The following is a 22860-nucleotide window of genomic DNA, read 5'->3' as shown; positions in this document are numbered from 1 at the left end:
ATGGGAAATACCGGTTACAACTTTTAGCTGGTGTGCTCTTGTCTAAAAAAGATGCAGCTGACAGAATATTGTTGGCGTATAAAACTGCCTTAAAAAATGTAGACTCGACATTCCCTGATAGTTGGGAGGATTCGTCTTTGATTCCCATTTGGAGAAATGAACGACTCAAGATCCTACACTCTACTATGTCTTGGCCAGAATGGCAAAATTGTGATATTTGGTCTATACCAGATCTCATGACATCAAATAATTGGACACCTTTTCAAACCCTCTCAGATAGCACAGGCCTATCTGCGTCCCAACATTACAAATGGCTGCAACTTGTGCACTGCATTAGAAGCTCCATACCTACGATTCATGGCCGTACTTCTGAGTCTGGATTGAGGAGTTTCTTACATGTGACAGCTGGAGTATCTTCTACTGCGTCTCTGTGGTATAAACTTATGCAAAGAGTGGCCTTTTCGGGCCCTCTGGAGCTGGAACTAAAATGGTCATATAAGCTATACCTGCCTTCGGATGCTATTGATTGGGAGGTGGTCTGCAAGTCTTTCTTCAAGTCCATCCGCTCTGCCTCACTTTTACAATCTATTTTCTTTGTGCTGCACAGAGCTGTATGGACTCCAATACTATCTCACAAAATCAACATGAAATCCTCTTCTCTTTGCTGGTCCTGCAACACATATGAAGGAACTTTGGAACATTTACTCTTTTTCTGCTCACAAGTTCAGCCCTTTTGGCACAGAGTTTGGAACACTGTATGTGACATCATTAATATTAATGATGTTTTGTCACTCCCCACTCTCATTGGCATGGGTCAAGCCTTAAGGTCTCCCCTTTCTAGAACCTCGGAACGCCTTTACACCATAATGGTTGCACTAGCCTTACAGACAGTTTTATACTGTTGGAAAGACCTTACCAAAGTGGACTTCCACATGTGGTGGAATGCCTTATTCCTCATGGGCAAATATGAAAAGATATATGCTGAACAGTCTTGCTCATTACCTAGATATTATGATGTATGGAAACCTTTACTTGACTATTGTTCTGCCTGACCTTTTGTGTATTGTAATGCATTCTGTATTATATATCCAGCATGTTTTATATATTACTTAAACTAGGATAAAAAGGATATCCTTTTTCTTTATTCTCTTGTATACGCATGTTTATGACACCTGAACCATTTATATGTTTATGTTTTCATGTACATCACTTCTCGACTGCCACTGTTTTACATTTTAAAACAATAAAAATGTTGAACACACAAAAAAAAAAGACATGGCTGTGCTGAAACTGAGGGGTGCTACATATTAAGATTATATTGTTTGTATATGAAAAATGGATGGAAGAAATTGCATTACAATTATTATTATTGGGGGGGGGGGGGGGGTCAGCAGAGCCTGGGTGGGTCTGGGGCAGAGCCTGGGCAGGGGTTGATATTTGTAAGACTTAGGGGGTACTTCAATGCAGGCCAATTTTTACCCTACACCGACTTGGCTTGAGAAACTCTGTATTAGATTACAGAACTATTGTTTGACCTGGGGAGCCGTGGACAAAATTTTGAAACAATAAGTGAACCGTGAACAGAAAAAGTTTGGGAACTACTGGTATATTTGTAGTTTGTAATCATAGCAATCTTTTGTGACCACTATGAATTTTACTTTTGTATTGTACATCATTTAACACTTATGTCAATAGCAGTATATAAAAATGAATAAATCTAATCTGATTGCCACTATTCCATAACTTGACGCCTAACTTTTGGGAACTATGGTCACGTCCCCTTTTCAGTTGTGCATAGGAAAGGTTAGGCATTAAGCTATGGAATAGGGCACAGTGGAGCTCCATGCACTTCAATCAAACACCAATTAAATGACCAATTGGTGCCAATTTCCTCATCAAGTTGCATATGGATCTTAAATTTCTGTGCAAATTTCCAAACCCAATGTTCTGCAACCTATATAGAATCTCAGGGTTAGCACTGATTTCCAGTGCCAACCACCCAACCAGTCTCCTACCTGGTTAACTAGCACTGACAGGGCCAGGTTCAGATGTTCAGTGGCACCTAACCGCTAAGAATCAGCTGTGACTTCCACACAGCTGTTCCATTTCATTTCTTGAGTGCTCCCCTTATCATACAAATAAGGTTGCCACAACCCTGCTGCTCCATCGCTAGTGGTCAGGGGCGTTTAAGTATCGCATAGACTTTGATCACCAGTGGATTCACTTTAGAGTTATACTGTTCATGGATGCAGAGGGCAGTGGACGGCCTGGTCACACTGGCTCCGATCACAGATATGTGCATCTTTCAGATTTTTAAATCCCTGATTAGGTAAGCTGTGCAAGGCAGAGCTCATCCCCAGGCCATCAGTTTAGGAGGAGTTAGGGTAGAGCTGTAAGTTACTGGGGTAGTAGCAATATTCAGCTGTATTACCCAAGTTTCCAAGTTTATTAGTTTTTAATATCCCGATCATAAAACAAATATCTGACCGGTTAACAATAAAAATTTTAATATAGATTAGAAAGAAATAGTGGGGGTGTGTATGAATAATTAGGGTAAACATATATGACACTTACAGACAGACTAGACAGTGAGGGTAAGTTGGGAGGAGTAGAAAAGTTACATAATTGTTAGAGGAAAATGAGATAGAGGAATGGGAAAAAAACATGAAGGATGAGGGTGCATGGAAAAAGTGATGCATACTGAAGAAAGTTGGTTTCTTAGAGTATCTGATAAATTAAGATTTATCGAAGGCATCTTGAAATAGATAAGTTTTAAGATGGATCTTGAATTTGGGTAGATGAAGTTCATCACGGATGTATTGAGGGAGAGAATTCCATAAAGTGGGAGCTATTATAGCATAATTAGTTTTTCTGGTATAATAGGAGTCTTTTAAGGATGGAATGAAAAGAAGTTTTTGGTCAGTGGATCTTAAAGAACGGGGCGAGCTTTGAGGTATCAGTAATTTGTCAAGAAATAAAGGTAAGTGAGGGATTTCGTAGACGTTTCCCAAATAGAAAATTGTTCTGTAATGGAAAGAGAGGAAAAATCTTTAACTTACCTGGGACATGGAGTGAGCATTCTGAGTTTGGCCAGTCCAGGCTGGCAGAAGAAACTTTGCTTTTGTCTATTGTTTGTTGTACACAAGAATACAGTTTGCCTTGATTCTCAGCCAAGCCTGAATGAGTAAAAAATTCTATTTTGGAAAGCTTACCTGTTTTTCCATTCTGACTATTATATTTTATGGTAAGCCCACTAGTACAGGGTCTTCCTCCCATTTGGCCTATATTGCTTCTGTGTGCCGCTCCCTGCTGTAGTCCAAGGGATGGCAACGCTACAGGGGATGGCATGGAAGGAGATGGGGTGGAGGGCGCAGGGAGGGGGGTGCCTCCTAACCTTGCTATGCTACAGAGTGAAGTCTTTTTCCACAGGGATTCTGCAAAATTCCAGCCCTATATTTTAGCTCAGAGACAGGCAACCTCAGATCTCGAGAGCCACAACCCCAGTTGGATTTTCAGGATATCCATAAGCATAGGGTTACCAGATTTTTGGGAATGACAATCTGGACCCATGGCCTTGCCCTCAGGCCCGCCCTGTTCTGCCCAAGCCATGCCCTATTCCGCCCCCAGCCCCACCCCCTCAACCTGGTCGTTTGTCAGGAAGGCATCTGCGCATGCGCTGATGTGAGGCGTTGACGTTGCATGCATACGCAAATGCCATCCGGATGTTGCTGCTAGCTGGAAGCTTTTCAAAACCCAGACGAAGTGCCAGGGTTTGAAAAGCCGTCCAGACCCCCAGATTTGTCCTCAAATAGGAGGACATGTTCAGGGAAATCCAGACTAGAGAGCTGAACGGGGACGACGGGAATCCCGCGGGACCCATGGGGATCCCACGGGTTCCCCCTTAGGGTCGCGGGGATCCCGTGGGGACACCCCTCATGGTCTTGGGGATCTCGCGGGGTTGGTAGGCAGCTCGAGCCAAATGGCTCATCTTCTTTTCCTGCCCTTCTGCTCCTCCCAGCACACCACACGAAGCCGACCCAGAAGTCTTCCCCCGACGTCAGAGCTGATGTCGGAGGTAAGGCTTCGGGTCAGCCATGTAGAGTGAACAGGGCCCGCTGCCCTGCGAAGACGTGCAGCACTCACGAGACAGGAGGGGGGGGGGGCAGAAAAGGCAGGGCCCGCTGCCCTGCGAAGACGTGCAGCACTCACGAGACAGGAGGGGGGGGGGGGCAGAAAAGGCAGGGCCCGCTGCCCTGCGAAGACGTGCAGCACTCAGGATTCAGGAGGGGGGCAGAAAAAGCAGGGCCCGCTGCCTTGCAAAGGAGTTGCAGCTCAGTCAGTCGGGAGAAACAGGGCTGTTTTGCGTTGTGTATTCAGAACCCATATCTGGTAAGTAATCATTTTAAATGCATTTTTGGGGGCTTTCCTTTAGGCTTCCTCCTTTCAAAATTTATTGCACTTTCTCTGGATTTTTGCTTTTCAGCATTAGTGGGGGGGGGGGGGGGGGGGGAGGTTAGCTTTCTTTAGATGGCCCGTTCTGTATTTTCTGTGTGTGTTTAATTGACTTCTGACCATATGCATATCATAGTGTACTGTTATCTAGTTTTTTAAGGGGAAATCAGCATTTAAGAATTCTTTTTGTTAGTGTGTGTATCAAAGTGCAGGACTATACAAGTGCAGAATGGAAATGACTCAACTGATGGTCTGAAGTAATAGATAGAAGGTAAACAAAATACAATGTAAAAGGAAGAATTGGGCGTGAGTGTGTCAATGAGAGGGAAAGAGATGGTGTACATGGGGAATGAAAGAAAGAGGAGAATTTTTGGTCAAAGGGAGGGAGTGAGGTACAGATGATAGGGAAAAAAAAGATGAGGGAGAAATGTAGTGGAAAGGGGACAGTATGACAGATTGAAAGGGATGCAAGAGGGAGGAATGTTGGACATTGTGGTGAAGGGAATGGAGGGAGAGATGTGGCATGGTGCTGGAGAAATGTCGGGCACTGGATTGGTGGGCAGGGCAAAAGATGCTGCACATGGTCCGGGGGATAAGAGAGGGATAAATGCTGGACCATGGTAGGAGGAACCAATGGATAGCAACAGAAGAATTTACAGAAGATGGGAAAGTGGAAAAAAGAAACTGGGACCAACTTGATGGAAAAATAAGTCTCCAGACAACAAAGGTAAAAAACAGAATTTATTGACTAAAATATGTTAGTTTTGGGAAATGTATATAGCAGATGTCTTTGTATTGTGCTCAAAAGAAAAGGAAATGCATTTCTGGTTTTATTTCTACAGTGTTGAAGTACTTGCTGACCCTTGCTGTGACTGGTGGGGATTCCAAAGCACCGCCAGCAGAGGACCTCCTCTAGAGAAGGCCAGAACTCCCCTCCACCAACCAAGCACAGCAGTCACTGGCAACATCCATGAGCCACTGAGGTGTCAGCATCTGTGACTCAGAGATGCTACTGCTGCCTGCCAAGCTTGGCAAAAGGGACCCACGGCCAACTACAAAGGAAGTCCTCAGCTGACAGCTTAGGGGTCCTCATCAGCTGAGTATTTATATTTATATTAGAGGCTCTGGTAGAAACCCATTTACAAAGTATGTATTCTTTCCAATTTATATTTCCAAATTAATAAAGTATCTTTGCTTATTTATAAATGGGTCTCCACCAGAGCCTTTAATTAACTATTTCTGAAGTTTATAGGGACGGGCGGGTACGGAGGGGATTCCTCGCGGGGACGGAGGGATTCTTCGTGTGGACGGGTGGGGACTGAGGGATTCCTCATGGGGACGGGTGGGATTTCTGTCCCCGCACAACTCTCTAATCCGGACGTCTGGTAACCCTATATAAGCATGCAATGGAGGCAGTGCATGCAAATAAATCTCATGCATATTCATTGAGGAAATCCTGAAAATCTGACTGGGTTGCAGCCCTCGAGGACTGAGGTTGTCCACCCCTATTGTAGCGATTAGTATATTTAGAATAGTAAAAAGAAATCTAAACAAAAGTTCCTTTCATACATTTTTTTTTTAAATTTCCTATAAGGCACCAACATGGAATTCACCAGTGTGCGTTCTGCAAAAAGAGTGTGCTATGTTGGACATACTTAGATTTAGCTTTGTGCAAGTCTCTTCACACAAGGGCATGCATATCTGTGACAAAAAAATAAGTTGCATGAGAATAACACTGCCAAGAGACCTAATTGGTGGAAGATTTACAAGAACTCCGATGGGAATATGTTGTATCTGTCGTGGCCTCTGACACCCTATGAGTGGAGCAATATGCATGATATAGAACGTATTGCATTATGCATGGGTAAATTGGCGTAACAGAGACATGTCAAGCACACCAATCACCGGCGGCCGCTGATGCCTCATATTATTATTCTTAACTGTAACTGGATATAATTACAAGATGCTCTATTTTGCCGCCACGCTTTGAGTGACACCTCGACAAATTGCAGTGTAATCTTTTCACACAGTTAGAAAATGAATGGAAGAAAAGTAAATCTTAATAAGAGAATGATAAGCCCCTGGGAATGAGGCAAGCACTTTCAGCTTTAATGCGGGATGCTAGCAGGAGGCTGCAGTTTGAAATGGCTCAAAGGTAATCCAGCAGCTTTCAAGGAAAGAAAGAAGAAACACCTGCTTCAATTATGAGCCTTTCTGACCATAAAATTTGCAGAGTAAAGCCTGAACTTAGATGTAATAGCAGTAATGATCTCTACAGCACAGTTTAAATGTGTCTTTGAATGGGCTCAGAGAGACTGGGTCAGGTGCTAAATTTAAACCCTTTCCTTCTCACTCCAAATTGTTTCTATTCATCCTTCCTTGCAAGACCTCTTCACCCCCATATCCCAGCTTATTCTTCATAGCAGGCCAATTTTTACCCTACACCGACTTTCTTCACACAACTGCCCATTGCAACAGCCTGTGGGAAATAGTCGCATTTCAAGAAGTTCATATAGTAAACTTGGGTGGGTTGTACTGCAGAGAGCACCAGAACTTCACTGGCTGCCACTTCGGGCTAGGATTGATTTTATATGTCTGGTATTTTGTTTTTAAAAGATTTTATGGCAAGACCACAGAAACAGTCTCATCCTTGGTCTTTTTCTTCTCTTGGAAATGTGACTCTTAGGTCAAATCACAGTAACACGTTGATGTTTACTTCTTCTAAAGGTATCCACCTTTAAGACCTTTCTCAAGAGTTCTTTCTCACATTGCTGCCACTCTCTGGAATGTTACCTACTTATATCTGAAATATTAGTCCCTATTTGTTTCATAGACATTTGACGACATTACTCTTTCAGAAGTCATATGGTGGTGTCTGCTTTTTTTTTTTTTTCTTCTTTATCTCTCTTTATAAAAGGATTTGCATTTTAGATCGGTTTTGATGCTCTTATTTCTACTTGTCGTTGTGTAAACCACGTCAAGCTCTAATTTTGATGCTTCTAGAACTGTAGGTAGCTTACTGCACTGAACTAGGCTTCCACCAGTCAGTAAGGATTTTTGTTTTTTTTTATTTCCTCAACCTCAGGGGGCCGAGGTAACAGCTCTGCCACTAAGCTACTCCTCACTTCATTGTTGCCAAACCAGAGGCCCCCACCGCACACCAGTGTAAATCAGATAATTATAAACTGGCCATGAACACGGACCAAGTGGAGGCCCGGACACCAAAGCATGTATGCCATGAGGTCTATCCCAAACCAGACAAACCAGGAAGCAGCTCCCAAGCGAAGAATTACAAAGGGACCTGAACAAGCTAGGGGAGTGGTCGACGAGATGGCAGATGAAATTCGATGCATTTAGGAAGCAGAAACCCGAGGTACAGCTATACAATGGGAGGTATGTTATTGACTGAGAGTACCCAAGAAAGGGACTTGGGGGTAATAGTGGACAAGACAATGAAGCCGTCGGCACAGTACGCAGCGGCCGCTAAGAGAGCGAATAGAATGCTAGGTATAATCAAGAAGGGTATTACAACCAGAACGAAAGAAGTTATCCTGCCGTTGTATCAGGCGATGGTGCATCCGCATCTGGAGTACTGTGTCCAATATTGGTCGCCGTACCTTAAGAAGGATATGGCGATACTCAAGAGGGTTCAAAGGAGAGCGACACGTTTAATAAAAGGTATGGAAAACCTTTCATACACTGAGAGACTGGAGAAACTGGGGCTCTTTTCCCTGGAGAAGAGGAGAATTAGAGGGGATATGATAGAGACTTACAAGATCATGAAGGGCATAGAGAAAGTGGAGAGGGACAGATTCTTCAAACTTTCAAAAACTACAAGAAAGAGAGGGCATTTGGAAAAGTTGAAAGGGGACAGATTCAAAACCAATGCTAGGAAGTTTTTCTTCACCCAACGGGTGGTGGACACCTGGAATGTGCTTCCAGATGGCGTGATAGGACAGAGTACGGTATTAGGGTTCAAGAAGGGATTGGAGAATTTTCTGAAGGAAAAAGGGATAGAGGGGTATAGATAGAGGACTACTACACAGGTCCTGGACCTGTTGGGGCGCCGCACGAGTGGACTGCTGGGCACGATGGACCTCTGGTCTGACCCAGCAGAGGCACTTCTTATGTTCTTATGTTAAGCACACCCCTTCTCCTACTTTTCATTAATTTATTTAGTTGTATCCAGCAAAAAACAAAACACAAACAAAAACCAACCTGATCATACCGCCAATTATTTGCTTGCCCGTCCTTTCATAAGCTGCACCAATGTACCTCCCCAGGATCCCTTATAAGAAAAGTACCACCTTCGGTAAGCCTGCTTTCCTCCTGCCATGCACTGATCCTGTGTGATGCCATGTTCCCAGCCACCTCCCGAAGCCGACAGACAGAGTGTATGGCAGGAATGATGTGCTAGAAAAACATTTAGTGCCGTTGCTCACAGCCCAGATTACTATGTGGGTACGCCAGGCACTCTGCTCCCCCACATTCTTACTGGCAAAGGCTGTCCAACTTTGCTGCAGCAGCTTAGCTAGTCAGTGGTTCTCCAGGTGCTCTGTTTGCCTCCTCTGCCGACATGCTCTCACCAGTAGTGCTTCTCTCTCCCTTCAGCACGCCACTCAGCTTGAAGATGAACACACTCCGACCACATGATGAGCACTGTCATCGGGACATCTAGGACTCAACACAGTTGCGGCAGGCCACATGCTCCCTGGCACTCTATTAGGTGGCAAACTTTCCTCCCGAGCTTGCTCTGTGATGTCTTTTTGTGCAGTACTGACCTCCACTGATGTCAACACCGGCTGTAACATTTCTGGAGCGCTATGGATTCCACAGCTGTGTCCTCTTCCTCCTGATGCACTGCTGAAAAGATGCCAGGTGATGGTCCAATTTAAAGAAGCCCTCCGCTCACGTTGCCCCACCCCTTTCCCCCTATTGGTTCCTACACTCCTTCCTTTCTTCCTGCTCTTCTATCTGTCACAACCTGCGAGGCCCCTCCTTTTGTGGCAAGCCTTGCAAGTTGCTCCAGCCTGCTTCTAATCTCTCCCACAGCAAGAGTAGAAATTTCAGTTTATAGGATAGTGAGGAAATTCAACCAGGATATTTGAAGAGAATTTTATTTAATTAGCAAGATTTACCAGTTCAGGTAAACTGTCCAGGCAGGCATTCTTATAGAGCTCACACACTCAGGGAGGAAAGTTTCTCTCTATTTATTTTAATTTTAGCTAGATTTAGGGAGAAGAAAAGTCAAGACAGATGAAAAAGGAAGATTATCTAAGAAAGCTGGAAGATAAGTAAAGAAGGACAAAAATAAAGGGTTCTGGGACTTTAAGTAAAGAGACTCTTGAACTATACCAGTGTCAGCTTTTGACTGATTTCAGTAATCTGGTCTTGTTCCTCCAGAGACAATTTAAACACATAGGGGTCCTTTTGTTAAGACGTGCTAAATGCTGAGACACCCATAGAACATAATGGATGCCGTAGCATTTAATGCACGCTAAATTGGTTAACGTGCCTTAATAAAAGGACCCCATATTGTGAACTTTAGTGGATTACATTCAACTAGTTGAGGGAAATCATTGTTACTTATGCTGTTATTTGGTTTAAATTAATAACTTATGTGTATATTCCTCCCTGTTTAACCCTTTGCAGGGCCACATTTTGGATTTGTAGGTACTTGGAGGGCCTCAGAAAAAAATAGGTAATGTCTTATTAAAGAAATGACAATTTTGCATGAGGTAAAACTCTTTATAGTTTATAAATCTTTCCTTTTGGCTAAGTCATATTAATAATGTTGTAATTTATAGCTAAAGAGACATATGATCAAGAAACTGTTTTATTTTACTTTTGTGAATATGATAAAACATACCGAGGGCCTCAAAATAGTACCTGGTGGGCCGCAAGTTTGAGACCACTGCCTTATATGCAACTCTTTTACTGCAACTCTTGTTTCTGAAATAGTAAAACTGTGCTGTTTTACCTTGGTAGGTTCATTAGTTCACTAGTAAGGAATACTCATTTCAGAGATAACTCCCCTCAGGCATACATTTTATTGTTAGAAGAGGCCAAAATTATTAATTGAAATTTTAGAGGAATTCTTCCTCTCTTGTTCTTTGAATTTTATTTATGAATTGTGGCAATTATTTTCTGATCTAGAATATCTTGTGATACTCCCTTTCACACTTGGGGGCTCCTTTTACAAAGCCCGCTAAAATGCCGTGCGCGTTGGCCGCTACTGTTTCCTTTTAAGCAGGCAGTAGTTTTTCGGCTAGTGCACGCTATGGCGCGCGTTAATCGTGTGTGTGTGCGCTAAAAACGCTAGCGCACCTTCATAAAAGGAGCCCTTAGTACTGTTCAACAAAACTCAATCATTGAGATACCAGCCTTGAGTATTGCAAGATTTCGGGGGTGGGGGGGAGGGGTGATGCAAGTTTGAGAAATTGAACGATAGTTGTAACTTTTGTCATTTTCCTTCTTAATGTAACTTATTTCTACCTCAGCTCTCAACGGCACCGCTTTTTTGACTCCCTGCAGCAAAACAGATGCTGCTACTTGTGATCCAGGCGCTCACAGCTTGTTTACAGCAAAAGCATTCTTCTTTCCTCCTTTCAGTTTTTCTTTCTCTCAATTACCAAGCCACAGCTAGTAGTAAATCTTCCTATTGAGTGGCACATAATAGTGGTTGGTAATTATTGTACATTAGTGGATAATGGAACTATGAATCCATCCCAGGGAATGAAATGCTTAAAATATAGTCATGTAGCATTTTTTTTCTCATATTGTTTGAATAAGGAGTAATTCTAGTCAGTGATTTATGACGATGCCAGGACAAGTACAGGATGCAGGAAATGTTATGTTCCACATTTGATAAAGATGTGATGAAAGATGTAGCTGGGTTATTCTTACCAGGGCATTAAGCATATCTCTTCCAGGCCCGTTTTCTGTTTGGCCGAAGAAACCCAGGTTTATCCCTTTCTGAAATCAGGTCTTCAGAAGGTAAACACCAACACAGGTGCTTTGTACTTACATACGTTTTGCAAATTTTCCAAAGTGAAAGAACCCTTATTTCCGTTAGTGAGTCAGATGCTGCAAAATACATGTGCTAAAAGAGAATTATTTGCTCTTGAGCATTCGTCACTGAAGAGTAGGGTGGTCAAAAAAAAAAAAAATTTAACACATTTCGTTTGCCCACAAGGCTAATTTTATTCCTTTGTATAAAAATGAAAAAACATATAAAATTTTACTTAAAACAAACAAAGATTAGGGGCAACCCAATCGCTGGTTAAAAAAACAACAAGAAACCTATTGCTAAGCTTAACAGTATATTGTAATTCTTGTGCACTCAACAAATAATCAACGGTCTATGACATAAGAGCTGCCTTTGAAGCAGAAAGAAACTGCTTTGAGTGGCTGGCTACTAGCCAAAGAACAAATTGCTTCTGTTCTTCATCTTTTGTCAAAGTATCATTGTACTTTTCAATAAGGCTTGTCCCTCATCCTGCTGCATCATTAACAACAGGGGCCAGATTCTCTAAGCTCTGGCACCATGGTAAAAAAAAACCCAACTATGGTGGGAGTGGTTTTGGTTTTACTGGCAATTCTCAGCACAATAGCATGCAAATTGTATCTACAAGCTATTTGTGTGGAGAATCACCGGTAAAATTGGGGGTGAGAAAGGAATTGTGCCTGGTGCTTGCTCAGAAGACCAATCGCTAGCACAGCTCCTCTTCCTGCCTGTCTGTCTGCAAAATAAAAAAACAAGCAGCCCCCGCTCTCCCTGCCTGAACTGGCAAGCAAGGAGAGCAGGGGCTGCTTTTTTTTTTGTAATGGGTGCATCTGTTGTGCTTGCATAATACACATACAAGATCTACACCTATAAAAAACAGAGCCTCCCCTGATCCTTGAAGCCCCCCCACCCCCCCGATATCAGGGTACTTTTTTTTTTTTTTAAAGGTTGGTTGGCAGGAGGGATGCCCACTCTCTCCTGAAGCAGGGTCGGGGACCCCCATGCCAAGGAACACCCCCAACAAACTCCCACTACACTAAGCCTCCCAGATGAAACTCTGGTGGTCCAGTGCGCCGTTCACCTGCCAACTCCCTTCCGAACCAACTGTACCTTTTTTAGAAGAATGGCAAGAGGGATACTCACTCCTTCCTGCCAGTATGTATGCTTCTTCAAAATGGCAAGCCTAAATTCTAACTACCTCACTTATGGTGGTCTATGTGAGCCCCCCCAAAACCTACACAAATCCCATTGTGCCTACATATAGGTGACACATACAGGCATAGGGGTGTACAGTTGGGTCCACTAGGTTTTGAGTGGGTTTTGGAGGGCTTACCACACAATTCAATGGAGTTATGGAGAGATGTGTATCTGGGCCTTTTTATATGAATCTCCCTGCAGTGCCGCTTAAGGTGCCTCACTGCTCTGCTAGTTAAGAGGTGATAGGCTTCGGAGTAATCTAAGGAAATACTTTTTTTACAGAAAGGGTGATAGATGCATGGAACATTCTCCCAGGTGGTGGAGACAGAGCCTGTGTCTGAATTCAAGAGGGCCTGGGATAGGCACATGGGATTTCTCGGAGAGAGAAAGAGATAATGGTTACTGCGGATGGGCAGACTAGATGGGCCATTTGGCCTTTATCTGCCATCATGTTTCTATATCTGTGTGGCCAGTCTACTAAACATGTTGGCTCTTCCTAGATCTCAATGGCTTGTTTTGTGCATTTTTCTTTTGGACATGTTTTTTTTAAAAAATGGTTCAAAAAGATAGAAGCACATCTGAAAAATGGCTACGATTCATCGATCAAGAACTCTGTCAATAGGAAAAAGAATGAGCAACCTTATAATCTAACTAAAGAATTCCAGGCTCTTAAGAATTTAAGATCGAATTGGACCGTGCGCATCTGTAGGGCAGACAAAGGAGGGGCAGTGGTGGTCCTTGATATGGACAAATATAAAATGGAAATCATGAGATTATTAATGGTCGCCACTGACTATATGGAGCTGGATTCTGATCCTACATCTCAGCTCATGACAGACATAAGAAGTTTTATACAGTCGAGTTTGGATAGGGGATGTCTAACCAAAAAAAGAGTTTGAATATCTGAATGCCCCTAGAACATTTCAAATTTCCCAATTCTAGATGTTCCTTGCATAGTTTAACGTCATTTGACTTTCCATCAGCCAAGGGCTACCATTATAAAAGATATCATAACTGACCAGTGGCATAATAAGGTGGTCTATCCCAGGCGTCATCTTGCTAAGGGTGCAGTACCCCTTCTCCTCTCCACATCCCCATTTCTCTCCTTGCCACACGTTTGTGTCCCTTGCCTTCCCCCATACTTTTTTTACTTCCCCGGCATGAGATTGCTGCCCGTGTCAGCATTGGCACTCTTTCTGATGTCACTTCAGGGACCCGCACCCAGGAAGTGACATCAGAGGTTGAGCTGACACCGACGTGGGCATGCTGCTCATGCTGGAGATGTTAAAAAGGGGAAAAGGGAAGGGGTACGCACATGGCGGGGGGGGGGACAGGGAAGAGGGAAAGGGAGGGGTGCCACACCCCGGGCGCCGCTTACCCATACTACGCCACTGTAACTGACTACTGTCATTTCAAGCAGTTATCTGGGATTCTGACTTTTGCTGGTTATTTTCTATTTCTACTTCTTATATGAATTTCAGGAAATTGTTAAAAACTTATCTATATGCAAAGTTTCGGTAGAATTACTTATATTTGAAGTTCTTGGGAAGATTAATTTTTGTAGCTCGCTGCCGATGTTCAGCTTTATCTTACATTTGTTACACCGCATAGATCTGCGAGGTACTGCGGTATACCAACGTTATGAGGCTTATAATAATTTTTAAAAAGTCTAAAAAGCCTGATCGTCCAAGTACCCATAACCAAAGCTGGTTTTAGACGTATCTAAAATCAGCTTAGGCCTTTCCCCTGCCTCTAAATGAATAGAGCGAAAAGAGGCATTTTTAGAGAATGGAAAGGGCGGGAGGTGAGCAGACCTAGACCTAGGCGTACAGCAGGTATAACCAAACATTTTGACAGGTTGCCTAGTGGGCACTTATATGTTTTGACTTAGACCAAGTCAAAACAGGTATAAGTGCTGAAAAAGGGCTCGGCAACTAACCCACCCCACAGCAACATTCGTGGCAGGAGAGATGGCTCATCTCCCCTGCCGCGATGGCGATCACCCCTCTACCCGAACTGCTGTGACCCGCTCGATCTCTCCTGCCGCGGTTTGTGGCAGTTCGGGTAAAGGGGTGATCACATCGCAGCATGGGAGATAGCAAATCTCTCCTCCCACGATAACAATCCCGAAGTGCAGGAGGGGCCTAAGGCTACTGGGCCAATGCTGGTTAGCCCAGGTGCCTCAGGCCCACCTGTTAGTGGGGTTTGAGGCGCCTGGGCCAATCAGGCTCTAAGGCCAGCCATTCGATGGATGGCAGGCCTGTCGGACAGATGGGCTTGGGACCTGTCCGTATGGCCAACGTATTTACAGGCACGGGAAGGGAGGTTGGGGGGTCAAGGGGTCAACAGGGGGTCACGAGGTTGGTGAGTGGGGGCTCGACCATGGGCTTAGGGGGGGTGATCATGGAAGGGGGTGCGCCGAGGGCAGGAGGGCCTGGGATCCCTCCTGCCCGGATCTTAGTGGGGGTGGGGTCACCTGGCAAGGATGGCTTGGGCTCCCTCCTGCCCGTATCATTGTTGGGGGGGGGGTGGATTCTGTAAACTGGTGTTGTTTTTGACAGACACCGGTTACAGAATCCAGCTTTTAGGCGAAGGACTGGCTCCTCCTTCGCCTAAAAGCTCTTGTGTTTGGGACTTAGGCTTTTTTTTGGTTGATTATATGTTGTTAGTGTAGACGTAGTGGTGGTCTTGGCGTTTAAATAGCTGAATGTAGAGGCAGGCCATTATTTTTTTTAAAAACCTCCTTTTCGACGTTTTTTTTTATAATGGACATTTTCCCTGCTTCTACTTTCAACGTTTAGGGCCTTAGGCTAAAAGGGGACTTAGACGTTTTTTATTATTATTATGCCCCTCCACATTATATTATGACTATTTCTTACATCAGATATTTTCATATGTGAGAGATTCAGGACACATGATTACTCTTCTTTTTTTTATTCATTTATTTGTTACATTTACATAACAAAAACACAAGTATATCAAGTTCAAACATAGCATACAAATGCTCATCAAATAAAATCAAAGGCAACAATTTATCAATGATCAAGTCCACATTAAATGGCTGAGAGTGCCAAAGCTTAAAAAAAAAAAGATAAAGTAAAATAAAGTTTAACATCTTGGCAGGCAAAGAGATGTGGCACATTCTTTAAATCATCAATTACTCTCTCCAGCAAACAAATAATGATTTTTAAGAAACTATCTGCAAAGATTTATCACTAAGAAAATCTTCTAACTGGGCTGGGTCCTAAAACACATATTTGTCACTTGCAAATGAAATAAGACATTTACAGGGGAATTTTAAGAAGAAGGTTGCACCCACCGCTAAGGCCTTAGGCCTAAGCAGTAGAAACTGCTTCCTCTTTATCTGAGTCTGCTTAGAAACATCAGGAAATATTAGCACTCGGCCACAAAACTGAGCTTGTTTCTTAGTAAAGTACAACTTCAAAATAGCCTGTTTCTCTAGTTCTGTTTTGAAAGCTACCAAGAGTGTAGCACGTTTTGTAATTGTGTCCTTAGAGGACTCAAGGAAATGAGACAGATCCAAAGTAGCTAAATTGGATAAATCAGTGAGTAATTTACAGAGTACTGCCTCTGCTAACATCAAAGATAGTATAATGGTTCATGCCAAGATGGAAAAAATGGAGAATTATATGAGAGCTAAAAATCTTTGTTTCTTAAATTTTCCCATCACACATTACCTATCTCCATTGGAGCTATTAAGAATGTATATGAGGGAGATTTTGCAATATTTTAATGTGGATACCTTTGAGCCTGATAACCTCTTTTACATCCTTCTAAGGAGGTGGTAGATGAGGGGGAAATAGATAAATTAGTATTGCCAGACAGTTTGGATGATTACTCTTCTTGGCAATTTCAATGGTGACCTTGAAGGGATTACATTAATAACACTGGACATCAATACACCGTATACCAGTATTCCAAAATTGGAAACGTTAAATATTATAGAAAAAACACTAAGGGCTCCTTTAACTAAGGCGCGCTATGCATTACAGCGCACACTAAAAGCTAATGTGTGCATGTTAGTCTATGGACGTGTTAGCGGTTAGTGCACACGTATATTTAGTATGTGTTAGACGTGCGCTAAAACGCATAGCGCACCTTAGTAAAACAGCGGGTAAGAGGCCACAACTCAATATGTAGGATTCAAAATTTTTTTAATCCTTACTTTTGCTACACTTGCATTAATATAATATTATTTCAATTTTCAAGACACTATCAACAAATAAAAGGTATGGCATAGGGGCAACAATGGCCCCTGCAAATTTATACATAACAGATTTTGAGAAAGCCCATTTTAAAGAACATCCCTTCAAAGATAATATCAAATTCTACAAAAGGTAAAGAATATTTTTCTACTATAGCACGGAGATTCAACTATACTACAAGAATTCTTCGTAGGGTTAAATTCATGTGACATACATCTGTCTTTTAAGATGACATACCATGAAAAAGAAATACATTTCCTGGACCTTCTCATCAGCAAAGAAATGTTTCATTTTACCATAAAGGTCTACAGAAAGCCTAGACAGAAACTCTTTTCACTTTTATTCCAGCTTCCATAATCAATCGCTCAAGAGAAATCTGCCATACAGCCAATTTCTACATCTCAAAAGAATCTGTACTCATCATCATGATTTTGAGCAACAGGCACAAGAGATGTTTCAGAGATTTTATAATCGTAATTACCCTTCTAAGCATATTTTCAAAGGTTACACTAAGGCCTGTCAAAATAAACAGAGATGAACTATTGGTACAATGAACAAAAAGCCTGATATTGTTCTTACACTCAAATTAGAAAAAAAAACCTGGCACATTTGTATTTGTTTATTATTCGCTTTATACATAGTGAAGCACAAGCAAACAGACATAATAAAAATATACTAACAGATATAAAATCATTGTAGTGTTTCAATTGTTGATAAAAGAGATGGAATAAGTTTGTCTCTGAGATTTCGCTCACTAGAGTACACGACTAGTATTAAATGTATGTCTTTTGAAGAGTTGATAGCAAGGAATTACTGCTGTGAAGATTTTCAATCACTATTTCCAACAGCTAGGGAGGAGTTGAATGAATTGAGGTAGTCCAGATTGGTTGACAATGAGTAGACTGAAGCTGAATAATAAAAATTCAAACTTCTATGTAGGTAAACAGAATTTACACCCTTTCTTCCTAGTTACCCTTAGAGGAAAAGGTGTGACCTTTTAGCCAAGTAGTTCAAAGGCTCTGAGTGGATACCCAGCTACTTTTCAGATAGCAAATGTTGGGGAATATATATGATAAACCAGTTGCAGGCATGTTTAATATCCGTAAAGAAACAGGCTGTAGTTCAATCATTGTTTTTATCCATATTAGGCTACTGTAATGTGGTTCATGTGGATATGAAACATTGCAGTGAGATTTCTAGGTCAGTTGAAGTACAGGGATCATGTAACACCAATTTTATGATTATTGCACCAGCTTCCAGCGAGACTGAAATGCTATTTTAAAATTATTTTCTCAGCTTTTAAAATTTTAAATATCTTAACTCCAAGCTGTTTACAGAAATTGATTCAGTTGTATTTTCCTATTTGGATTTTATGATCAGAGGATAATAGAAGGCTAATAATTCCAGCAGCTAATCAGATTATCTGGCAGAGGACTTGAGACATAGGGCCAGATTCACTAAAGATAGCGATTCAATCGCTGTTGGTCAATTTTGAAACAACGATTGCATGGAGGTGCAAATCATTTGCATGCAAACTCCCCGACTCAATCGATCAGTGAGCGATTGAGTCGGGGCAGCCCTGACAGTGGTGACAGGAGAAGCAGCCTCCTCTCACTTCTGTCAGGGCTTCTGCCGCGTTTAAAAAAAAAATGAATGGCAGAGATATTTTCCCAGAATTGAAGGCAATACTCGAGGTAGAATGATCCTGAAGCATTATAACATTCTTAGTCTTGTTTACCATTCCTTTTCTAATAATTCCAGTGTCCTTAACCATAACCTAAAATTTTGTATACGTATGCTGATAGTTCCACCACATTTGGGAAAAAAAAAAAAAAAAGATCCTTGTTGGTTGCAGTCTCTCCCACAAAGAGATTCCAATTTCTTACCAATTGCAGAGTTAATACATTCTACATAAAATTTTTAACTGGGTGTTGGCCAGAGATAAAGGAATACAGCTGCTATGAACATACGCCCATAAAGATGTTCAATTAGACATATAAAATGCTTCCTGTATTAAAATAGTACGAGTTAATGGTGAAACAATATCCTTTAGTCAACACTGATAAGTTTTCTCCTAAATCTTTCCCCTCCTTTGAGACTTACATCATCATTCAGTGTGATACCATAATCTCATTAAAGGAAGACTTCTACCAATTTAAGAGCAAGTTGCTATCTCAACTATTTATAAAACTCGACAAAGTGACCCAGCAGTTTTATAATTATGTATACTTCTTTTAAGGTGAAGGGTCTATCAGTTTGAATGTTGAGTCTCCTCTTCTAACCCAAGTTGGAAAGTTCCTCTAGCTACGGTATTATTATACGCTGAGATGTATTAGATTTAGAAGAATAAAGCTTTTGGTCAGAATAAGAGGGTGGCATATTAAGACTCATTTCACACTTTATGAATTCTCCTCTTAATGTTCATGCACTTTAATTGTCATGCTAATAGTTTGTTCAGTTTGTTAACTTTCTCATAAAAATTTTGTTTAGTTAATTTGAGATAATAGGCTATGTGCAGTCTCTACAGCTGCTAGCTCTACCTGTACTTTAATCAGTTTTTTGCAGTAGGAAATTATTTTGCCACTTTTTATAAGCACTCTCAAGCTAGACTAATTGTGATCACAAATCCACTATTTTAGCTGGCTTTTATTTTTTCAAATGTGATGCAATTGAAGCTAAATGCCCACTCGTAGCCACTTTTGCCACATCCCAAATTATAAAGAGATGCATTTTCTTCTTATAACGGAAATGTGTGAACTGTTCCCAGGAAACTCAGCTTTTCTAACAACAACAACAACAACAACAAAAAAAAAAGTGTATATAAAAGCTGTCTATTGAAAGTTCACTTTTCTGAAGGCGTACCACTCCATCTAGTTGAACAATGACTGGAGCATGACCAGAAATATCAATATGCCTAGTTTTGTGAGCTCGTACTATACCCATCAATTCCTCAGACAAAAAACAAAATTCAAGCCTTTGCTTAAAACTCATTGGGGTTGATATCCACACAGATTTTACCAGCCTGAAACAGCTCCTGACCAGTTAAATCACTTGTTCAGGGCTATCTGCTGATATTCAACAGTACTTAACCAGTTAATGCCACTGAATATCACCACGGAGGGGTCTTTTTGATAGGACGTCTAAGGGCTCCTTTTACTAAGGTGCGCTAGCATTTTTAGTGCATGCAGCAGATTAGCGAACGCTAACCCCGCGCTACGTGGCTAGAACTAATGCCAGCTCAATGCTGGCGTTAGCGTGTAGCGCGCGCTATTCCACGCGTTAAAGCCCTAACGCAGCTTAGTAAAAGGAGCCCTAAGTCCGACTTTGTACATTTTGAGAAAAATTTCCAAAATTCAGGTGGAAAAAATGTCCATTTAAATGGTCCAGCTAAATGTCTAATTTTTTTGCCATTAACGAAAAAAAAAAAAGAAACGTTCAAATTAAAAATGTCTAAAACAAGCCATTTGCATGTAAGAGGGGGGACAGCATTTTTAATGGACTGGCCACACAGATATATCAGCAGAACATTGGGGCACTCTAGGGGGCACTGCTGTGAACTTCACATTAAGGGTATCAGGTATACATCTCACCATAATCTCTGTAGATAATATGGTAAGCTTCCAAAACCACTCCCAAAGCCTACTGTTTCCACAATAGCCTTATGCCTGCAGATGTCATCTAAATGTCAATACAGTGGGTTTTGGTGGGCTCGCACTTTCCATCACAAGTGTACTAGTGAGGGTGGCATATGGGCCTGGATCCCCTTCTGTGCAGTCCATTACACTGCCCACCAGACTACCCCAGAGACCAATTTTCAGCTCTACTAGAACTGGCCATAGTATCTGCAGCTGTCATAAAAACAGATATATAATGTTTAATGCAGATATTTAGGGGGGGGGGGGAATTCAGTGACCACTAGGGGAATGTATGGGGCCATATTTTCATCCTTCCAATAGTCACCTGGTCAGTTGGGGTTCCTTTTTGGCCCCTATTCATTTAAAAAACAGGTCTAGCCAAAAACATCCAAATTATGTCATGAATGTTTTGTAAAATATTTGATTACCACTGTAAAACATCCAAGCAAAGGTCAAAACATGCCTCTAAACATGCCCCTTAAGATTTAGATGCACTGGTGACAAAATGACCAGAAAGAAATCTGGAAAATCAATTTCAAAAATGTCCACTAGTAAGACATCCATGTGCCGGTTTATAACGTCTTTTGGATGTCTATCTTTTTTTAAAAAAATGATCCCCATAGTCTGCTAAACGCAAAGCCAACTATTTTGTGAGCAATCCAGGGGTGGAATCATCATTTTTGTGTGGCTGTGCAAATGGTGTCATTGAGAGCATTTTGGTTTCCTGATCCATGGGATGATTTTTCAAGAGCTGCTGAGCAGTATGGGAAATAAGGTCCCAGATCTAGGGGCTGTGATGGAAGAAGTTGATTTGGATTTAGTGGTAGTCACGGAAATGAGGTTCATGGAGAATCATTACTGGGATACAGTTATACCAGGCTATAATCAGGAAAGACAGGATAGGAAGAAAGAGAGTGTAGTTTAAAGATTGATTGACTGACAAGATTTCCACCCAACCAGGCTTTACACTACCCTCTGACAACTCACTCCCTGCTAAAGTCCCTCCTCCAGCCACAGTGGAGCAGTAGTTTAAAGATCTATTAGCTCCATTCATTCATACACATCTTGACTCATTTGATAATAATGCTCTTTATATCTGACTAGATGGTCATCTGGCGTTGCCTGGATATTACATTACATTACATTACATTAGGGATTTCTATTCCGCCATTACCTTGCGGTTCAAGGCGGATTACAAAAGGTTAATTTAAAAAAAGCAGAGTTACAATGATTAGCTAGAGAGGTAAGTTGTAGATCTTATAAACATTTAACGGGTTGTTGAGGGTGAGGTGGTTTGTAAAAGAATTAATAGGTGGTCATAGTGGAGGTTCTTTTGTTATTATTAGTGCGGTAATGGGTAGATCAAATGTCAGTTTTAGAGTTACTAAGAGGTCGTGATGTTATTGCTGCTTCAGGAATTTCTTGAAAAGTATGGTTTTTATTTCTTTTCTGAACGTCCTATAGTCTGGGGTGGTCATCAGAAGGTTGGAGATCTGGTTGTCCAGCCTTGCGGCTCGAGTGGCTAGGAGGCCGTCGTGTAGTTTTGTTCTTTTTACTTCCTTGATTGGGGGGGGTATGAATGGGGAGTGCGTTTTTCTGTGTCTGGTAGTGGGTGCTTGGATGAGGCGATTGTTCAAGTATGATGGGCTGTCTCCGTGTAGGGTTTTAAATAATATGCAGTAGAATTTGAATTGGATTCTTTCTTGGATTGGAAGCCAATGTGAGTTGATGAAGGCTTCAGTGATGTGGTCATGTTTTCTCAATGAATAGATGAGTCTCAAAGCTGTATTTTGGATTGTTTGGAGTTGTCTAATCGTCGTTACAGGGCAAGGAAGGAAGAGGATGTTGCAGTAGTCCAATATACCTAGTATTAGGGATTGTACTATAAGTTGGAATTGTGTTCTTTCAAAGAATTTTCGGACTTGTCTCAGATTTCTCATGATTGCGAATGATTTCTGAATTGTTATTTGCGGTTGCATAGTGCAGCATCTGTCTATGGTCATGCCAAGTAGTTTTATGGTGGTTTGGATGGGATATTTGATTGCGTTTATATCTAGGTTGGTTGTGGTTTGGACCTTGTCATTTTCGAGAAGGATGAATTTGGTTTTGTCTTGGTTGAGTTTAAGTTTGTGATTTTTCATCCAGGTTGTGACTGTTTCAAGTGTTTGGTGAAGTTTGTCTGTCATGGTAGGTTTAGAATGATCGTATGGGATGAGGATGGTGATGTCATCGGCATAACTATAGGTGGTTATGCCTAGATTGTCCAGATGCGTTCCTAGAGAAGCAGTGTAGAGATTGAAGAGGGTAGGGGATAGTGGAGATCCTTGTGGTACGCCGCAGGGGT

The sequence above is a fragment of the Geotrypetes seraphini genome, chromosome 1, assembly GCF_902459505.1.
Source record: "Geotrypetes seraphini chromosome 1, aGeoSer1.1, whole genome shotgun sequence".
Lineage (NCBI taxonomy): Eukaryota > Metazoa > Chordata > Amphibia > Gymnophiona > Dermophiidae > Geotrypetes > Geotrypetes seraphini.
The sequence above is the reverse complement of the archived record's forward strand: the minus strand, read 5'-3'. Positions refer to the sequence as shown.